At 44.3% G+C, this 19,738-nt stretch overlaps 1 protein-coding gene across 2 annotated transcripts in view; it reads right to left on the bottom strand.

The window, feature by feature from the left end:
* Nucleotides 1-19,738, bottom strand: part of LOC138164975 (sterol carrier protein 2) — a 465,527-nt gene that overhangs the window by 289,028 nt on the left and 156,761 nt on the right. The gene's annotated exons all lie outside the window — the stretch shown is intronic.

Here is a 19,738-nt window from a genome sequence, read left to right on the forward strand (position 1 = left end):
TTAAAAACAATTCTAAAAGTTTCTTCTGTTTTTCTAGTAAGCCTTTGGTTTAGCACTAGGGGGCAGTGGAACACAGTGGTTGCAGAAGATTATTTCTGTTTCTACCTGCCTTGCACTTGCCATACGTGGAGGGGAGCACTCTCTGATTGTCTAAAAATTCATGTGGCAAATTGGACCATTTACATATTACCATTTGGCAGGTTTTGCCCCAGGAGCAGAGAGAAGCTTAAGTTAATGCATTCAAAACAGTAAAATGTGTTAAAAACTTTAGTATTATGAAAGCTAATTCAAAAGGCCAATTAATAAAAATCTCACTTTTCCTGTTTAATTCAGAAGGTGTTTTTATTCACTTTTATTTTGAGTTCATTGTTTTTTAAATCCTTGTGGGCTTTTCCCCTCCATTTAAACTGGGGAAGCAGTTAATGCTGAATCAGGCTTTTCTCTCTTCTTGAGTACATCCTATTTGCCAATTTCTTTTCCTGAAACTAGCATATTCTCAAGTCCAGATCTTTCACTGTCAGAGTTTGTTGGTGACAAGACCAACGAAACAAGGAATCAAATAATTCCCAAGTCACAGAATGTGAAATTAGTTAAAACCTTAATGAAATAAGAATTTTCCTGGATAAGTCCATTTTATACCCACTAGCCTTATTTTGGTATAGGTGGTAAGGGTATCATTTGGGCAAAAAACCTTTGCTTTTTGTGGTGGACAGGGGATAGTTTTTGGACTGGCAAAAGGAAGATTCTTTTTTCCTTTCCTGTCCTCTATTTACACTTATTCCATGCTATCTAGTTTTTTATTTAGCAGTAGAACATTATTATTATTATTTTTGTCTTTAGATAATTTTTATTAATTTGTTTACTTTTAGTTTACAACATTCAATTCTACAATTCCTTGAGTTTCACATTTTGTCCCCCTCCCTCCTTTTCCCCCCATGGCGGCTTATAGTCAAGTGTAAGATCTGTAAATACTTGGACATTAGACATTAGTCAGGTTATAAAGATGGATTGTATCAGATGGAATGAAAAATGGTAAAGAGGACATAAAACCAAACAAGAAAAGGAAAAAGATCAGATAGTTTGCTTCAATCTGGATATAAACTCAGTTCTTTCTCTGGATATAGACACATCTCTCCATTATGAGTCTTTTGGGATTGACTTATATCACTGCATTGCTGAGAAGAGTCGAGTCTATCAAAGTTGGTCATCACACATACGTTGTGTCTGTAATTGTGTACGAATTTCTCCTGGCTCTACTCTTCTCAGTCAGCATCAGTTCGTATAAGCCTCTCCAGGTAAATATGAAGTCCATCTTCTCCTCGTTTCTTATAGCACAATAGTATTCCATAACATGCATATAAGTGGAAAATTATTTTAAATTTGTTTATATTCAATTTTATAATCACTCAGATTTATTCCATGTGATCCAAGAGGGCAGAACTAGGAGTGGTGGGTGGAAGTTAATCAGGATGGAGATTTCAGCTCCAGTGTATGGAACTATCTCACACTTAGTAGTGGCCTTCTGTGGAACTTCCTCCTCAGAAGCTAGTAAGCTTTCTTGTCACTGGATGTGTTCAGGTAGAAGCTGAGAGGTTGTTTACCCAGGGTACTGCTGAGAAGATTCTTGTCTGGGGCAGAAGGCTAGAGCAGATGGCTGATGAGATCTCTTCTCAATTAGATTCTGAGATTCAGACAATTCTCATTAGCTTACAAGTAGAATATTTCTTGATATCTCCTAGTTTAAAAAAAATAACGTGCCCTCTCTGCTTTTGCTGCCCTTTCCAGTGCCTTGGAATGCGTTCTCCTTTTGTGCAGTGTGCTTGGTCACTGAGTCCCTGGCACCCCTCAGATGTAGACCATAAGGAGCGCTGTGTGTGTCCAAACAAGGAGGATGGCCTGACTTTGGTGGGCCTCCCTGCTTCCATCAGAGTGTGCCATAGTGCACAGATGTTACACTCAGATGGTCAGGTTCTCCAGATATTCCTCTGGATGGCACCAAGGCCGAGACCAGACATTTTTGAAGTTCCTGCTCTGTCCTAGGCACTGGGGTTACAAAGGCAGAGGTACAACGGTCCCTCCCCTCTGGGAGCTTCCTTTCTAAAGAGGGAGACACTCAGAACTAACATGGTAATCTGGTTGTGGGGGAAGTCTTCATTTAGAAGGCAGCATTGAAGCGGGGCTTTAAAGGAAACAATCTAGGAGGCGAGGAGGGAATATGCCCCAGCCATAGAGACAGACAATGCAAAGACTGGAAGGTGGGAGATGGAGAGCTATGGGAGAAACCATGGCAGCCAATTTGGCAAGATAGTGTGTGTGAAGGGGAGAAGTGTGTAACAGTTGGAAAGTAGGTTGGGGCCAAGTTACTGATGAGCATGACGGTGAGTGAGAGGGTGGTAGTCCCCATGACAGAAGTAAGCTTGGAAGGTGGGTGGGTTTGGGGGAAAAGAAAGTCCACACAAGAAAAACTCAGTGGAATAGTGCATGGAGAGTTAGCTTTGGTGTTAGGAGAAGCCATGGCTTTGAGTCCCACCTCTGACACATTGGGCAAGTCACTTAACCTCTTGTTACCCCAGATAATTCTCTAAGGCTAAGTTGCAGACTGGGTATTGATCTGCATTGGTAGAAGGATTTTTCTTCCCTGGGAGTTCCCTAGTGAAATCACAGATCTGATCGCAAATATGTAGTTGGAGAGACAGCCTTGAGAGCTGGTTCTCATTACATGCATCCTGGAGGAATGTGAGCTAGTTGGACCCTGAGCTAGAAGGAAGAGAGTAAGCTGGTTGCATTTGGGAAATTAGGCAGTGTTTTCAAGAGCCCTGAGTTTCAACCTGCAACAAAAACCTCATCATTTTATCTTTGAAAGTTCTATTAATGCCCTTTTAACATCCCCCCCCCCCACTACAGTCACAGCCAAGAAAGCACACCATCTACAATGCATTAAGGGCATCCTGCTTGAAAATAGGAGAGACTGGGGCAGCCAGGTAGCACAGCAAGGAAGAGCACCGGCCCCAGTGTCGGCATGACCTGGGATTGAATCCGGGCTCAGATACTCAGCACCACACCCAGAAATAACTGGCTGTGTAACCTTGAGCAAGTTACTTAACCCCAATTGCTTTAAAAAAAAAAAGAAAATAGGAGAGATGGGTTTAATAATAGGAGGAGAGGCAGTCTGACAAGATGAAGTAAATTTCATTTTTTGTCTTCTGTCCAGTAACTTCTGACTCTCAAAGTATTTGTCATGTGGGCAGCAGGCTACTTAATGGTTTGCAAACCTTATTAATTTAAAACTAAAGTGTCCCCTGTGTCCACCTTCACACTGTTGTTATGGTCTGTGCACATGGTTTGAGGATCTTGGCGTGATCTTCCTAAAATTCCTCTGCCACAAATGTTGGAGCACAGGTCATGGCTCTCTGGGCTTTTTGCTTATGCTCATTAAAAGCAATGTAAGGCAAGACAGCCAGGTGTCCTGTGACATTTCTTATTGCCTTAGAACATGTGATGAAACCAAATCTGCCAGTTTTCTTATTTCCCCCTCCAAGGAGAACTGGGGAGTCACCCTTTCATTGAACTGCAATTCCATTCCATATTTGGATGTTATTTCTATTGACAATATTGATCTTGACATACTTCAATTCCTCTAATAGTATTTCTATAATATGCAGGTATTTCTTGGATGACCCTGTGATCTCACTGATGTAGGCAGCCCCCTCTTACAATGGAGAGGGCCACTCATCTGTGCCTGCCCAATTGTGTGACATGATTCATGTGCTCTTCTAAGTCCACCACGGAGAGTATGACCAGTGTACTAGAGCCCTCCTCTAGTTCTCTTGGCCTTGTGCTACTGCTGGAGTGCATGGGCCTCATGACCGATCCCATCCAGTCATGTTTCTCCAATGTTATTTATGCTCCTCTTCCTGCACAGTTTCTTGTTGGTTTTTGGTCTCCTTTGACTCACCATCACTCCTCAGTTGCCCACTGGATGACTAATTCTTTGGAGACTGGTATTTTATGACCTACCAGATCATAGGATTATGGACTTAATGATTAAAGCGATCCCATCCCCTCATTTTACAGATGAGGAAACCAAGGCCCAGAGATGTTAAATGATTTGCCAAGTTAGTATCTGAGGCAAGATTTGAACTTGGGTCTTCCTGACTTCAAGTCTTATTCTCTACTAGGACACCTAGCTGCTATATGGCAACTCAGAAAGAATATTGTCCATAAGTAGACCTTTATGTCTTAGGGTCATCAGAAGGCCTGAATAATTTACCCAAGGCAATTCAGCCTGCATTCTTCCTCCTTTTCAGCTCTCTGGGCCAGTTACTAGACTAATCTATCCACAGTGTGTGGTCTGATGAGCGAGCTCTATGGGTTGTCTATCCAACTGCATGTTATATTCTGAACAATAGGCATCTTTCTTCCACTTGGTTTTTCTTGTGTGGATAGTTAGGCTAGATTATTTTGAATTTCATTTCATTTCATTTTGGCTTCATGGTGTCCTGGGGCTTGACGCAATTGATGCGCTGTAATTCACAAACAGAAGCATCTGGAGGGCCTCATCACTCCTAGGGAACTCTTCCATTTACATTTCTCTCTGGACATCTTCCTTCATGGTTTCAAACAGCTTTGGCCAACATATCTTGCTGGGTGACCATAGGCAAGTTATCTAACCTCTCAGTGCCTCAGAAAATGCTCAGAGACTAAAAATTACAGATGAATCGCTGATCTGCATGACTGGAAGGAATTTTCACAATGGGAGTTCTATAAACTGATAACAGTCACAGGTCTGGACCAAGAAAAATATTGTGCTCTTCTCCCACCCAGTACCTCTTAGCTGTCTGGAGAAAGTATTTGTAGTACAGTATGTAGTTATGAGGCTTTTGTGTAAGTCCATAACCTTTTTGTCTCTCTTGTTCCTGTGGGTTCCAAAATAATAATATCTAGCCTTTATTCATCACTATATGGTTTGCAAGTGCTGGCCGTCTTATCTCATTGAGTATATTCTTTCTCTGTCGTTCTCATGCCTACTTTGTCATTGAAGATTATTAAAAACATACTGATTTCATTAGGAAGGTCTTTGGAAGTTCTTCATGGACTTTCTTTATCTTCTCATCCCCTGCAACAGCTGTGGACCCATAAACTGTGAGATTATTTTTATTATGATCTTTGTTCAATAACTTACCATGAGCATCACCATTTGGAATGACCAAATGTTCTGTGAAGTGACGTTTCTGTTGCTTCTGAATTCATGACAAAACCATCTCCATGATGGTTCCTTTCTTTGCTTCTCCAAGGAGAATCTGTGAGCCATTCAGCACTAAGAACAGTGCCTGGTACATTGCAAGTGCTTGCTAATTGCCTGGTTGGTACAAGTGGAAGAGATTGGCCATTCGACTTTGGATCTCCTGCCCTAGGGCTGAGTTGATCTGATTAGTGAGAGACAGTTCTAGCTAGCTGGCCCCAGACAACCAGTCATGGTTCTTCCTTCCTCACCCTCTTTTTCCTGCCATGTGTAGATTCTCCCTTTCTCCCCCCAACTTCTCTGTCTCTAAAAGTAGTTAAAATAACACTTTCTTGGCCTCTGGAAAGAGTGTGTCAATAGACTGTTCAGTGGCTACAGTCACTCTGCCTATGACTTCTCAGACCAAAACTTTCTGTCCCTGGCTACCGCTCCCTTTTATGTTGTCTCCTCCCTATGAGTTCGTAAGCTTCCTGAGGGCAGGGAGTACATCTCTTTTATATTTGTATCCCAGTGCTTAGCATTGCTAAGTTAGTGTTTATGGGTGAAAACCTGGTTCCTTGCCCCCTCTGCTTTCATTTCTAGCACTCTGCCACCATCAGTGTAGAAGCGAAAGGTGGAGGTCAGGGTCTGAGGGCACACCTAGGGCCGAGGGCCATTTTGGATTTTCCTTTGGTCATTGTACTCTATGACCAAAGAATTCATGTCCAAGGGGCTGGGGACGAGCCTATGGTGGTGAGCCTTCCTGGCTTTTGAAAGCAAACTCAGTGTATTACTGGAACCATCCTCAAAATTCTGAAGTACAGGGGAACCTGCAAGATCTTGAACATTGCTGGCATAGCCTTCAAGAACCCAAGCATGGTGGTAGACTTTGTGGAGATCGTGTGGGATAAGGATGAACATTGGATCTATGATTCACAGGTGAGGAAATTCCCTCTGCATGTGGGCCAGCAGCTTCTTGGCAACTTAGAAAATTTACTGGAGCACTAAGAGGTTAAGTGATTCATCTAAGTTCACATGGCCCGTAGAGGCAGGACTTGAACTCAAGGCTTCCTGGCTCTGTGCGCAGCTCTCTCCCTACCCACTCACTGCCTGGAGGTTTTACTTGGTCATAATGATAATAGGTCACAAAAACACTTTCTTCACAATAGCCCAGTGAGGTGAACAATGCAAGTTATCTCTATTTTGCAGATGAGGAAACTGAGGCTAGGAGAGGCTGGTCTCTGGTGCTATTTGCTATACTGCCTCTTAGTGGACAAAGATGCCGTGTTTAAAGGACCCAGAGGTTACATTGATGGTTATTGATTATTAATTACTAATGATTATTGATTATTCTTAGCATCCTCTGTCCTTTTTCTTTCATTTCTGAAAATGGCAAAGTGCATTTTATTGATGCTTTTTGTCTTTACATCACAGTCATTTCTGGAAAATCTTCCCACTCCCCTAACCCTCTTGTAATGAAGGAAAACAATGACTTTTGTTCCTTTTAAAACAATTTTTTGTTTTTTTTTTCCATCACAAGTATTTCTTGTTATATGCTGCACTCCCAACTACCCATCCTCCCTCATAGCAGAGAAACAACACTCAAGGAAAATTGGCCAATACAGCAAGAGAGGAACAATGTCTGCACCTCTGACTCCTGGGATCGATATTGATCATTGCATTTATCCTGAACATAGGCGCCTTTCTGTGGTGTTTTAATTTACAGTATGTGAGCCATTGTAGTGACTATGGGCAGGTCACACAAGTCTTCTTGGGCCTCAATGCTCAACTATCTCCTCATTTATGAAAGGGGAAAGCATAACTTCTATCATCTGTGCTGGAAAGCACTTTGTAGCCATCAAATTCAAGAAAGCTAAGCTAACTTTACAGGGCAGCTGTGGAGAAACGAAATGTTTTCTACATCCTGTTACATGCTTGTTGGCCTTTGTGCTCCAAGAGGACCAAATGACGTTACTTTATTGGGATCAAGGTACAGTGTGTCCAACTGGCTGATCAGACCGATATGAGCTCGGAATGCTCCACCAGATGTCAGGCACAAAGAGTTCACATGAACATTGGAAGGTAGCTCTAAACTGGCACATTTCATATTTCTTTTGAACTACTTCAATTCTGCTTTGCTCATAGTGCACGGTGCCGTCTTTGATGTGGGCACACCATGCTGCATGGAATGCGTGATCATCCACAGACAAAAAGTCACACACCATCTCTCCCTCCACTTTAGTTTTGGCTTGTAGCCTTTTCAAGTTAAATAATGTATCTGACCTTGATGCCGTTTTTGTCCTTGCTGAAGATATCTAACAACATTGCTGAAAATATCGTGCTAGACAGCATGGGAGCAAGCATTGTCCATTATCCAGAACCCATTTAAGAATGCTATTGTAAAACTGGCCTACAATACTGATGAACTTCTGTGGATAGACGAATTTCTCCCACAGGCCCTGGCAACTAACAGTATCAAAGGCCTCGGCCAGATTGACACACATTGTGTACAGACCTAACTTCTGCTCTTGGCATCCCTCCTGGTTGTTGAGCAGCAAACAACATATTGAGTGTTCTCCAGCTCTTTCTGAAGCCATATTGGCTCTCTGGTAGATCATTTTCTAGGTGAAGGATCAGCCTATTAAGGAGGACTGCCTGAATGACTCTGCACTGGATCTTCATCCAGTGAGATCAATCTCACAAAATGAGACATATTTGTAAAGTGCTTTGCAAACCTTAAGGATTTGTATAAATGTTAGTTATAATTAAGTGACTTGTCTGTGGCCAGTTCAGTGCCCTAGCCAAGGCTCTCCATGATTTGGTCACAACTCACCATTTCAGCTTTATTACGCAGTGTTTTTGCTCCAGTATTCTGTATTACAGGTAATCAGGTGCCTCTGCACCTTTAACTAGGATGTTCATTATATGTAGGGTGATCACTGACTCCTCCCATGTATGCCTTCCCAGCCCCATCCTTCACTCTGCTTGTTGAAACTTTGACCATCCTCCACGGCCCAGCATGAAAGCTATCTTCTACACTGAAGCCCTCTTGATTCTTATGATTGAGGGTGCTCCTTTTATCCTCAATGACTTAATCACATCCTCAAGGCTCTTGTGATCCTCTGCCTTGAATGGGAGTTATCTGTGTATTCCTTATTCCATAAATTGCAGGACAGCGAAAGGCAGGTCCTTAACTACACTTCTTTGAACAGGGTAGGAACTCTCCATCATTTTTGAAATGAATGCCCAACCTCAGTGCTAATTTCTCTCTAGTGCAATAATAAGGGTCTAGCTCACGGGCAGAGTGTCTCTGATAGTATCTCCAAATGAATGATGCTTCTGGGAGAAACATAATGGGAAGGGAAGGAGAAGCGGAGGGAAGTATCTTAGAGACATCATGGAACACGCACGGATATCCTGTACCCAGTAACTGTTGGCAAACCACCTGGTTGGGCAGAGCCTTTCTTGATTGGTTGGGTAGCTGGAAATGTTGGTACCACCTCCAAGGTACATTTTGGACATCTTTTTACCTTCTTGTCTTTAGCTGAACTCTCATGTTGTGATGGTATCAGGTGAGAGACAAGCTGTACAGTATGGGAAGGGGGAAAGAGGCCTTTCTCCTGCCCATGTGAGGCCCTTTCAGTCTTTTTATTTGTTCTTTTCCATTCTAGGTGAAGGGAGTAGAGTTTCCAATCTGTGTTGGGAGCTAGAGTCACAGAATCTGGGAGTTGGAATTCAGGTTGGGTTTGGCAGGCAGTGTAGCATTGATACCTAAGGAGTAAGGGGTGACTGGGAGTGACCTTTAGGATCCCAATCTAAAGGTGGTCAAAACACTGGGCAACAATATCACCTTGGAATGGGAACTGGAGAAAATCATGAAACTGTGTTGACTAGGGCAAGGCAATCATTTCATTCCTCCTTAGTTAACTCACCATCCTGTTCTCTATATCTCTTCTTCCAAACCTTCCTATCCCTCCTCAAACCTCTCATGGCTCCTTCCCCCATCCTCTCAGCTGAGAATTATACCCCCCAAATGGAGACCATTTGCTGAGCTCCCTCTTCTCCCTTTCTCCCCATCTCACATCACCCGAAACCTGCTGCTGCTATCTCCTCCTTCAACCTTATCCTACATGAAGAGGTGGCCCTTTGCCATTGCTAACTCCTGCAAAGCCATCCCATTCCATCCTGTTTCCTCCAGCAGATTTCCTATCTTCACTCCACTTTCTTATTTATCTTCGATCTCTCCTCATCTACTGGCTGCTTTACTGTAGTCTAAAACGTCTATGTCTCCCCTGTCCTCCTTTCGTCTGTCCCCCATGCTAGCTGTTGTCCTCCATCTTTTCTCTCCTCTGTGCTGGGACTCCTTGAGAAAGTCTCCTATTGTAGGTGGACGCTTCCTTTCCTCTTACTCTCTTCCCAGCTCTCTACAGTCTGACTTCCAGCCTCATCATTCATTCTACTGAAACTGCTCTCTCCAGAGTGCCTCTTGAGTGCCTGTATGATGGCCTCATCCTTCCTAACCTCTCTGAAGCCTTTGACACCGTCAATCACCCTCTTCTCCTGATACTCTTTTCTAGGTTTCCATGGTGTCATTCTTTCTTGCTTCTTTTGTGACTGGTTCTTCATCCGGGTCACACCCCCTAACTATGGGTGTCCCCAGGGCTCTTTCCTGGGCTCTCTCCTCTTCTCCCTCTGTACTACACTTGATTCTCATCAGCTCTTATGGTTCCATTTTCATTTCCGTGCTGATGATTCTCAGAGCAGCTTATCCAACCCTAACCTTTCTCCTAACTGCAGACTTGCATCTCCAGCTGCCTTTTGAACATCTCAAAATGGATGTCCCATAGTCATCTCCAACTCATGTCCAAAATTGAACTTAACCTTTTCTCCCAGACTCTCCCCACTTTCAAGCTTCTCTGCATTACTTTTGTGACCACTGCCATTTTTCCAGTCACCCAGGATTGAAGCCTAGGTGTCCTCCTTGATTCCCTTCTCACCCCCATATCTTACCTGTTGCCAAGTGCTGTTGATTTCACCTTTATGCAGTCTTTCATGTGTGCCCCCTTCTCTGCTCTAACACTGGTGCCATGCTCGTGTGAGTGCTCATCACCTTATACCCAGGCTATGGCCATCACCTGCTGCTGGGCCTGCCTGTCACAAGTCTCTCCCCACTCTAGTCCATTCTCCACTCAGCTGTCAAGTTCATCTTCCTAGACCACTTATCTGGCCATGTCACCAAGCCTATTCAGAAAACTCTGGTGGCTCCCTGTCACCTCCAGGATCAAATCCTCTGTTTAGCATTCACAACTTAACCTGGCCTAGCTTCCTCTTACCTTTCCAGTTTTCTTCTACCTTACACTGGCCTCCTCCGGAGTCCTCACACAAGGCATGCCAGGCATTTTAATGGGCTGTTTTCCATGCTTGAACACTGTCCCTTCTTGTGTCCGCCGCCGAGCTTTCCTGGCTTCCTTCAATCCCAGCTGAAATCCTACCTTCCAAGAGAACCTTTCCTGATCCACCTAATCCTAGTGCCTTCCCTCTGGATGATTTCCAGTTTACCCCATAGATAGCTGCTTGTAGATGGTCGTTTGCATGTGGACTTCCTCATTCGATTGTGAGCTCTGTGAGAACGAGGACTGTCGTTTATCTTTCTTTGCATCTCCAGTGCTTAGCATGGCGCCTGACACATAGTAGGTGCTTAATCAATGTCTGTTAACTGACTGAACCTGATGGGATAAATATATATTTAGGAAATGACTTGTGTTTTGAGTCTACTCCTCCAGAGATTGAGATGTTGTAGAGAAGCAGATGCCCCAATGGATAGAGCACCAGCCCTGGAGTCAAGAGGACATAAGTTAAAATCTTGCCTCAGACAAGTATAAGCTGTGTGACCCTGAGCAAGTCACTTAACTCTGATTGCCTCAAAAAACCAAACCAAACCAGAGAGCATGTCCCAGGGGTATTGGGAAAATGCGTTTACATTTGTTCTTGCTATGTCTTTGAAGCAAATATTGCTTTTAATCAGTGTTAAGTGGTTAAAAGGACCTGGGGTTGCTAGTCACTGGTCTAGGACAAATGGGGGAACACAGTCAGTAGGGGCTCCAGTCAAGGGCATTAGAGAACAGATGACCCTCTCAACACCTCAGAGTAACCTAGAACCCTGAGGAGAGATATAGCTCTCCTGGCCCTTAGAAAGAGGTGCTAAAATACACACTTTACATTAGAATGGGTGGTCTCAGGGAGATTGGATTGAGATGAGAGCCACCCTGGTGCTGGTTAAAGACTTTCTCTAATGTTTTCTCCCAGCTGCTGACACAGGGATCACATCCCAGGAAAGTTGCTTGTTGATTTGGTCAACCGGCTAACCATGAAAATGGGCCTTTTGGAAGCCTGCAGTGGTGAGTGGGCTGGGCCCTAGCAGGGCTCCAGGGCTGCTCCAAGCTCAAGGCAGAAAGCCAAAGGTTAACCTGATGCTGCCCACAAGGGAGGGGTCGGGGTGAGCCGTCTGGATGAATAGTCCCTCCAGAAATTGGAAACCTTGCTGAGTTCGATCAGGTCCCATAATAGCATCTGACTTGGCTCTGCCTCTTAAATGCCTCAGATCAGTTTCCATGGGGGCTGCAGGGCCCCAAGAGCAGGCCTGGGATTTGACTTTGAGGCTGCCCTTGGAAGGGTGATATTGGCCACAGATGGCCCCTTGCATCAGGCCTGGCAAAGCCCTTTACTGATAATATTTCACATTAGGGCTTCACAATAACTCTATTATTACCCCTATTTTATAGATGAGGAAACAGAGGTTCTATCTAGGGTGTGAAGTGATTTGCTTATAGCTCCTATCAGAGGTGAGATTTGTGTGGAAGTCCTGAGTTCAAACCCTACCCTAGACACTTGCTAGCTGTGTGACCCTGAGTGAGCCACCCTCCCCAGGCCTCAGTTTCCTTTTCTGTAAAATTAGGGGATTGGACTTGATGGCCCCTAATGTTCCTTTGACTAGAGAAGGCAACAGCAAATTTTAATCACTTTAACCACTCCCTTATCTTTGCCAAGAAAATCCCCTGGACAGTATTGTGTGATTTGTCCACAGCAGAACAATGAAAACAATGTCCCTTGCAATTCTAAATATATCATTCTTTGGTCCTAAAATCATATGGATTGCTTCGGGCTCTAAGCCTAATGTTCTTCACATTATTCTTGTTTACCTGGTTAACCTGGTTAACTTAAACTCACTGGACCTCAGTTTCCTTATTTGTAAAATAGGTGATTGAGCTGCTTGGTTTCTGAGATCCCTCCCTCCTCCAGGTCTTTTATCCTATGACCCTCCATGATACTAAATTCCAGTGAGCTGGGGACTGGGAGGGGGGTAGGAAAGGAAGAAGGGGATCTTACAGGCCCAGAGGTGCCCAAAGGAGAACTGTGGTCACAGAGTGTGCCAACCTCTGAAATGGAATTTATAAAATGTTAAAACTCCAAGGATTCTGAGAAATCACCTTGTTTGATCCATATGTTTTCCAGGCAAGGAAACTAAAGAGGAAGGGAAGAAACATTTATATAGGTCCTACTGTGTGCCAGGCCCTGTGCCAAGCACTTTACAAACATCCTCTTCTTTGATCCGCACAACAGCAACCCTGCGAAGTTGGTGCTGTTTAAGTGACCTGCGCAGGGTCACACAGCTGGTAAGTGTGTGAGGCTGTGTTTGAACTCAGGTCTTCCTGATTCTAGGTCTAGTTCTCTATCCATTGACCAGTGAGTTGCCTCAAGTTTTTGTCTTTTGGGGGTGGGGGAGAAGCAAGTTGCCCAAGGTCACAGTGAATTAATGATCAAATTGGGATCAGATCCTGGCCCCCTAGCCTGTTATCCCCCAGTGTGCTGTATCTTCTCCCTTAGGACCCTACTAGCACAAAGCGTCCTCTGATGCTTCCTAATAATAGCTGTTCTTTGGGTCAGATGTAGATGGAGGGAGATCTGTCACATTGTTCGTATTCCTGGAGAGCCGCCACATATATGGATGTCCTTGTTGGCTGTGCAAGGTGGAGTCTTCCAGGCTCTCCTCCACTGAGGTTCTCTCCCCATCCCCATGCGCACATTTAGGTGATGTAGAAGTCCTGTCTGCACTGGGTTGTATTGGGTAAATTACATAGGGTTTTTCATGATCCCAAGCTAATCCTCAAAATCAAAAACTCTTTTTTTTTTTTAACATGAATGTTCTTCCAGTGATGCTTCATGATGGCTGTGACTCAAGGGAGAACGATATCACCATGGAATCAAAATGGTGGGCTGGGCTGCTTGGAAGGCAATGGAGAGACCTGATGCGCGTAGAATAGAGGGTGACATGTTAATGGTGACGACTTACTTTCCAGGAGCAGCAAAAAAGCTCTCATCCATGACCAGATGACCAGAAGGGGAGGCAAGCTGGTCACTTAGGGAGAGCGGGACCTTGTAGATGGGCAGCCTGAGTGTTGCACTGGCAGGCACTCAGTGTTAAAGGTCTTCCAGAAAACCTCTGCTGAGTTGGGTGGATTCTTTGTGGAGGGTTTGTGAGAGGATATCGACAGCAAAAGCAAGTGGTCATCGAGCATTGACTAAACGCCTACCAGGCCAATTATTGTGCCTGGTGCTGCTGGGGATATGAAGGCAAAAGCAAAAACAGAGCCTGCTCTTAAGAAGTCTACAGTCTAACAGTGGAACCAACCCACTGAGAGAGAGAGACAGGGATAGAGACAGAGAAAGAAAGACAGAGAGAGAGAAATGGGGAGGGGGGAGAGGAGAGGAGAGAGAGACAGAGAGATAGATGTGGATGGATTGCAGTCTACAAGGATGGAGGGAGCATCTCTTAGAACAAGGAGGCCCCTCAAGTCATTTTAGTATTGATGTCCTTCCCTTCACATCTGAGTCTGTCAAGCCCTCAGCTGCCTCAGGCACACTCAGAGGAAAGAGGTCAGTGCCTCAACCCCCAAGCAAGATGGATTTCAGGCAGCAATCAGCAGATGGGGGCAAATGAAATCTCACAGGTGGGCTCCGCCATTGTCCACTCCTGTGCCAGTCCCAAGGAGGGGGTGGAGGTGAATTAGTTATAAAATCCTCATCTCAGTGTTGGATGAGACCCCAGTGCAACCTCCACTCCCTGTTAAGTCATCATCCAATCTCTACTTAACTTGTGTGGGGAACTGATTGGGGGAGACTGTGGAGAAATAATGGGAACACACTGGTAGTCCCTTAGTCTACTGACTCTGTTTCCTCATCTTTAAATGGAGGCAGTCATATTTCACTCCCAAGCTTACAGGGTTTGTATGAGGAAGGCACTCTGCAAACCTTAGATCCTCATGTAAATGGGAGTTGTTATTATCCTCCCAGGGGCCCCATTTCCCCCCCCAGAACTTTACTAAGTTTGGGGCAGCCTTTTTTGACATCCAGCTGAAATCTGCCCATCCTCAGCTTTTACCCATTGCCCCTAACTTTGTCCCAGGGGACCAAGTAGAGGAAGTCCGACTAACTTTCCAGAGTTTGACATCTAGGGTCATGGCTGCTGGGGCTGTGGCTGGGATGGTCGAGTATTGGAGGTGCCATCAAGGGGAAAATACGAGAATCTGGACAGTCACTTAATGAACTTCTTTCTGTTTTTGTTCTTCAGCTCATCAGCCAAGGCCGTCACGTCGCCACAATGAGGGAGTGATAGTTTGGAAAGGGCTGAAAGGATACTCTGGGAGGAAGGCGGGGAGGGGAGATGCTCCTCTCCCCAAACCTGGTGACAGTGTAGGAGGGGCCAAGGATGTCAGGAAAGGCTAAGTAGAGGAGGACCATAGATATATTAGAGCTGAGAGGAACCAAATTTCAGAACTCAGAGGGGCCTTGAATGGCGTGTCTTTTCTTTGTCTTCTGGCATCATAGTTCCAACTACTCCAAGCAATGGTCTTCCCCCCCCCCAAAACCAAAAAGTACCCCAAGCCCAAATTTCTTATCTCTAACTTTCCATTAAAAAAATTAAATTTGTGTTGCTCTCTTCTGCTTCTTACAGCCTCAGGATAATCCAGTGTCTCCTCCTACCCCCGTCCTTTCAATAGCTATCCCATATAACAAGTTCTCTCTAGCCAAATTTCCAACTAAAGAAGAGGTTTTTGAATGCCACTAGGTGCCTCTTGTGTGGCAAATTGCCTGGTGCTGATTCCATTCCAGCAGAGATCTACAAGGCAGGGGGCCCACCACTCATACAGAAGCTGACTGAAACCTTCCAGGTTATAAGGCAAGAGAAAGTCATCCCCTGGCAGATCGAGGATGCCTCCATTATCCATCTCTGCAAAGGAAAAGGCAATGGGGAGGGAGGGGTCTTTCTCTTGGTCGATGTTGACAAGGATTCTTGCCAGAGTCCTCCCAAATAGACTGATACTGCACCAGGAAAATGGTCCACAATTATGTGCACATTCCATGAGCCAATGGCAAGTGGACTCATCTTCACTAAAGTTTTTGTAAGTGTCTTCATGTTTTGGCTGCAGGATGGGATCCCGGTCTGCTGTGGGAAGCAGACTAAGGCTAGCTGAAGCAGACAATTTTTAGGGCACCTTTTCTAGCCCCTTCCTCATGCCAGGAGGGGAGCAGTGCAGTCCTTAAAAAAGGCTGTGTAGATACCCAGGAGGTTGCCAAATCCTGCCACTGCTTTGGTTTGGTGAGAAGATGAGCCTATGGCCTGGGCCCCCTGTGTGCAGGGTTGTGACACACCTGCCACTTCATCACTAGCTTATTGGCATGAGACTTTGCGGTCAGTAAAATAATAAGACAGCAACATAGCAAAAATAAATAATAAATATTATATATGATATAATAAATAGTAAAATAGTTGAGTAGTAAAATGATAAAATTATTGAATAATAAAATGGTATTGGTGATACCTTTTGACTCCCGAGTAAATTGGATTTAAGTGAAGCAGACTTGTGTGAAGTCATTAGCTTTACTATCTCTTCCAGAGTCACCAAAGTCCAGTGATAAGACAGAAGTCAAGACTACTGACAGTGGCCTGGGATGTGGTGGATGACCTTGGCATCTTCAATGTCTGACTGGGATCCAAGCACTCCATAGCACCTGCTTCCAATGCCGTCATGGTCTGTTGAAACAAAATGTTCACATCTGTCTATTCCACCAGGGAAATCTTCACATGCTTGGGGTATACTCCCCGAACTCATCAATGGGTTTGAGGCCCCTTGGTTTAGCCCATCTGCCAAGATGCAGATGATCTTACCTGCGTGTGACAGCTGCACGTGCTACAGCTCCTGGAGCCACAGGTGAGAGCTGGGTGGCAGGTGAACACCAAAGGTGGACGAGCAGCCCTGCAAAGGCTCAGCAGCCCCTTATGCCAGAGATGCTCGTTATCCCTGAATACCCCATACACCCCAAGTGAGATGTAAGAATACTGAAAAGGCAAGAGGGGGGAGTAGGCTATGAAGATCTTTGAATGCCAAATAGAGGGTTTTGTATTTGATCCTGGATATAATAGGGAGCCCCTGGAGTTTATTGAGTGGGGTGTGTGTGATATGGTTGGACCTGCAATTTAGGAAAAATCACTTTGGTGGCTGAATGAAGAATGAATTGGAGTAGAGGAGACTTGAGGCAGGCAGACTTACCAGCAGGCTATTGCAGTGATCCAGGTGTGAGGTGATGAGGGGTTATACTAGGGTGGTGGCAGTGTGAGAGGAGAGAAGGGGGCAGATTTGAGTGATATCACAAATGTGAAATCAGCAGGTCTTGGATATGGGGAGTGAGAGATAGTGAGGAATCCAGAGTGACTCTTAGCTTGTGAGCCTGAGGCACTGGGAGGATGGTCTTGTTTTCTACACTAACAGGGAATTTAGGAGCAGGGTTGGGGGGCAGGGAGCATTTACAGAGAAAGATGAGTTCAATTTTAGACTGTTGAGTTTAAGATGTCTACTAGATGTCTGCTTTGAGATGTTTGAGACTTCTCTGGCTGGCCTCCATGCCTAGAATGCTCCCTTTCCTCATTTCCATCTGCTACCTTCCCTGGCTTCCTTTAAGTTCCAAATAAAATTCCATCCTCCTTAGGAAGCCTTGTCTGTCTGTTGTTGTTATTTTTGTTCAGTCTTTCAGTCATGTCTGACTCTTTGTGACCCCATAGACCATAGCACTCCAGGCTCTTCTAGCCTCCACTATCTCCTGAAGTCTGTCCAAGCTCATGTTTGTTGCTTCCATGATATTCTCTAACCATCTCATCCTGTGTTGTCCCTTTCTCCCTTTGCCTTCAATCTTTCCCAACATTCAGGTCTTTTCCAGTGAGTCCCATCTTTTCATTATGTGGTCAAAGTACTTAAGGTTCATTTTCAGTATTTGACCTTCAAGTGAATAGCTTGAATTAATTTATTTAATTATTGGCTGATTATTGGCTCCTTGCTGTCCAAGGGACTCTCGAAAGACCTATCCAGCACCACAGTTCAAAAGTGTTGATTCTGCAGCGTTCAGCTCTCCTTATAGTCCAACTCTTGCTGTCATACATTGCTACTGGAAAAACCATAGCTTTGACTACATGGAGTTTTATCAGCAGGGTGATGTCTCTGCTTTTCGGTCTGCTGTTCAGATTTGTCATACCTTTCCTCCCAAGGAGCACATCTTTTAACTTCATGGCTGCAGTTGGCGTCTGCAGTGATCTTTGAGCCCATGAAATAAAACCTGATGCCGCTTTCGTTTCTTCTCCCTCTATTTGCCAGAAATCGATGGGACCATTTGCCAAGATCTTAGGTTTTTTTGATGTTAAACTTCAAGACAGCTTTGACACTCTCTTTCACCATCATTAAGAAGCTCTTAGTTCCTCTTCACTTTGTGCCATTAGGGTGATATCATCTGCATGTCTGTTATTGTTGATATTTCCCCCCCCCCGCAACCTTAATTCTAGTTTTTGATTCATCCAGCCTCACATTTCACCCAATGTACTTTGCGCACAAGTTACCTAGATAAGGTGACTACATACAGCCTTGTCCTGCTCCTTTTCTGCTTTTAAACCAGTCATTTGTTCCATATTTGGTTCTAATTGCTGCTTCTTGGTCTGCATACAGCTTCTTAAAGACACTGGTGAGATGATCTGGTCCTCCCATCTCTTTGAGGACTCGCCACATTTTGTTGTGAACCACACAGTCAAAGGCTTTAGTGTAGTCAATGAAGCTTTCTCCACAATCCAGCGAATGTTGGCAATTTGGTCTCTAGTTTCTCTGCCTCTTCAACAAGCATCCTGCTCTTTTGGTAATTCTCAGTTCTCATATTGCTGAAACCTGGCTTGTAGCATCTTAAGCATAACCTCGCTGCCATGTGAAATGAATGCAATTGTTTGGTAATTCTGACATTCTTTGGCATTTCCTTTCTTTAGGATTGGGATATAAGCTGATTTCCCCCCCAGTCTGGTGGCCACTGTTAAGTTTTCCAAGTTTGCTGGCATATTGAGTGTAGCACTTTAACAGTATAATCTTTTAAGATTTTAAATAGCTTAGCTGGAATTCCATCCCCTCCACTAGCATTATTGCTAGCAGTGCTTCCTAAGGCCCACTCGACTTCATTCTCCAGGAGGTCTGGCTCTAGATCAGTACCCAGTGTTAGCATGTTTCTCTGTGATGTTAAGACCTTTCTTGTATAGTTCGTCTGTGTATTCTTGCCACCTTTTCTTAATCTCTTCTACTTCTGTTAGGTCCCCACCATTTTTGTCTTTTGCCATGCCCATTTCTGCATGAAACTTGCCCTTGATATCTCTAATTTTCTCGAAGAAATCTCTTGTCTTTCCCTTTCTATTGTTTTCTCCTATTTCTTTGCATTGCTCATTTAAGAAAACCTTCTCTCTCTGTGCTGTTCTCTGGTACTCTGTACTCAGCTGGGTGCATCTTTCCTTTTTTCCTAAGCTATTTATAAAGCCTCATCAGTCATTTTGCTTTCTTGCCCTTCTTTTTTCTTTGGGATGTTTTTTGTTGCTGCCTCCTGTATAACATTGCAGACTTTGCCCACAGTTCTTCAGGCGTGCTGTCTACCAGATCTAAGCCCTTAAATCTATTTATCACCTCCCCTTCCTATTCATAAGGAATGTCACTTCGGTCATTCCTAGCTGGTGTGATGGTTTCTCCTCCTTTCTTCAATTTAAGTTTGAATTTTGAAATAAGAAACTCACGATCTGATCCACAGTCAATTCCAGATCTTGTCTTAACTAACTGTATAGAGCTTCTCCGTCTTTGGTTGCAAACTATGTAACCGTTCTGATTTCTATATTGACCATCTGGTGACGCCCATGTGTACAGTTGCTTTTCGGGTTGCTGGAAAAAGAGTGTTTGTTATAACCAGTGAGTTATCTTGACAAAACTCTATTAGTCTCTGCCCTGCTTCATTTGGTACTCCAAAATTGCCCATTACTTACTTCTTTAGCATTCCAGTCTTCTGTGATGAAGCTTTTCTAATGCCTCTTAATTCTGGTGCCTTCTCTCTCTTCATTATTTCCTATTTATTTTGTAACAGTTTGAGAAGCAAGCAGATGGTTTGGGACAGGCA

This window comes from Petaurus breviceps, unplaced genomic scaffold, assembly GCF_028583685.1.
Source record: "Petaurus breviceps papuanus isolate PSGF00001 unplaced genomic scaffold, PetGlider_PUasm1.0 207, whole genome shotgun sequence".
In the NCBI taxonomy this organism is placed as follows: Eukaryota; Metazoa; Chordata; class Mammalia; order Diprotodontia; family Petauridae; genus Petaurus; species Petaurus breviceps.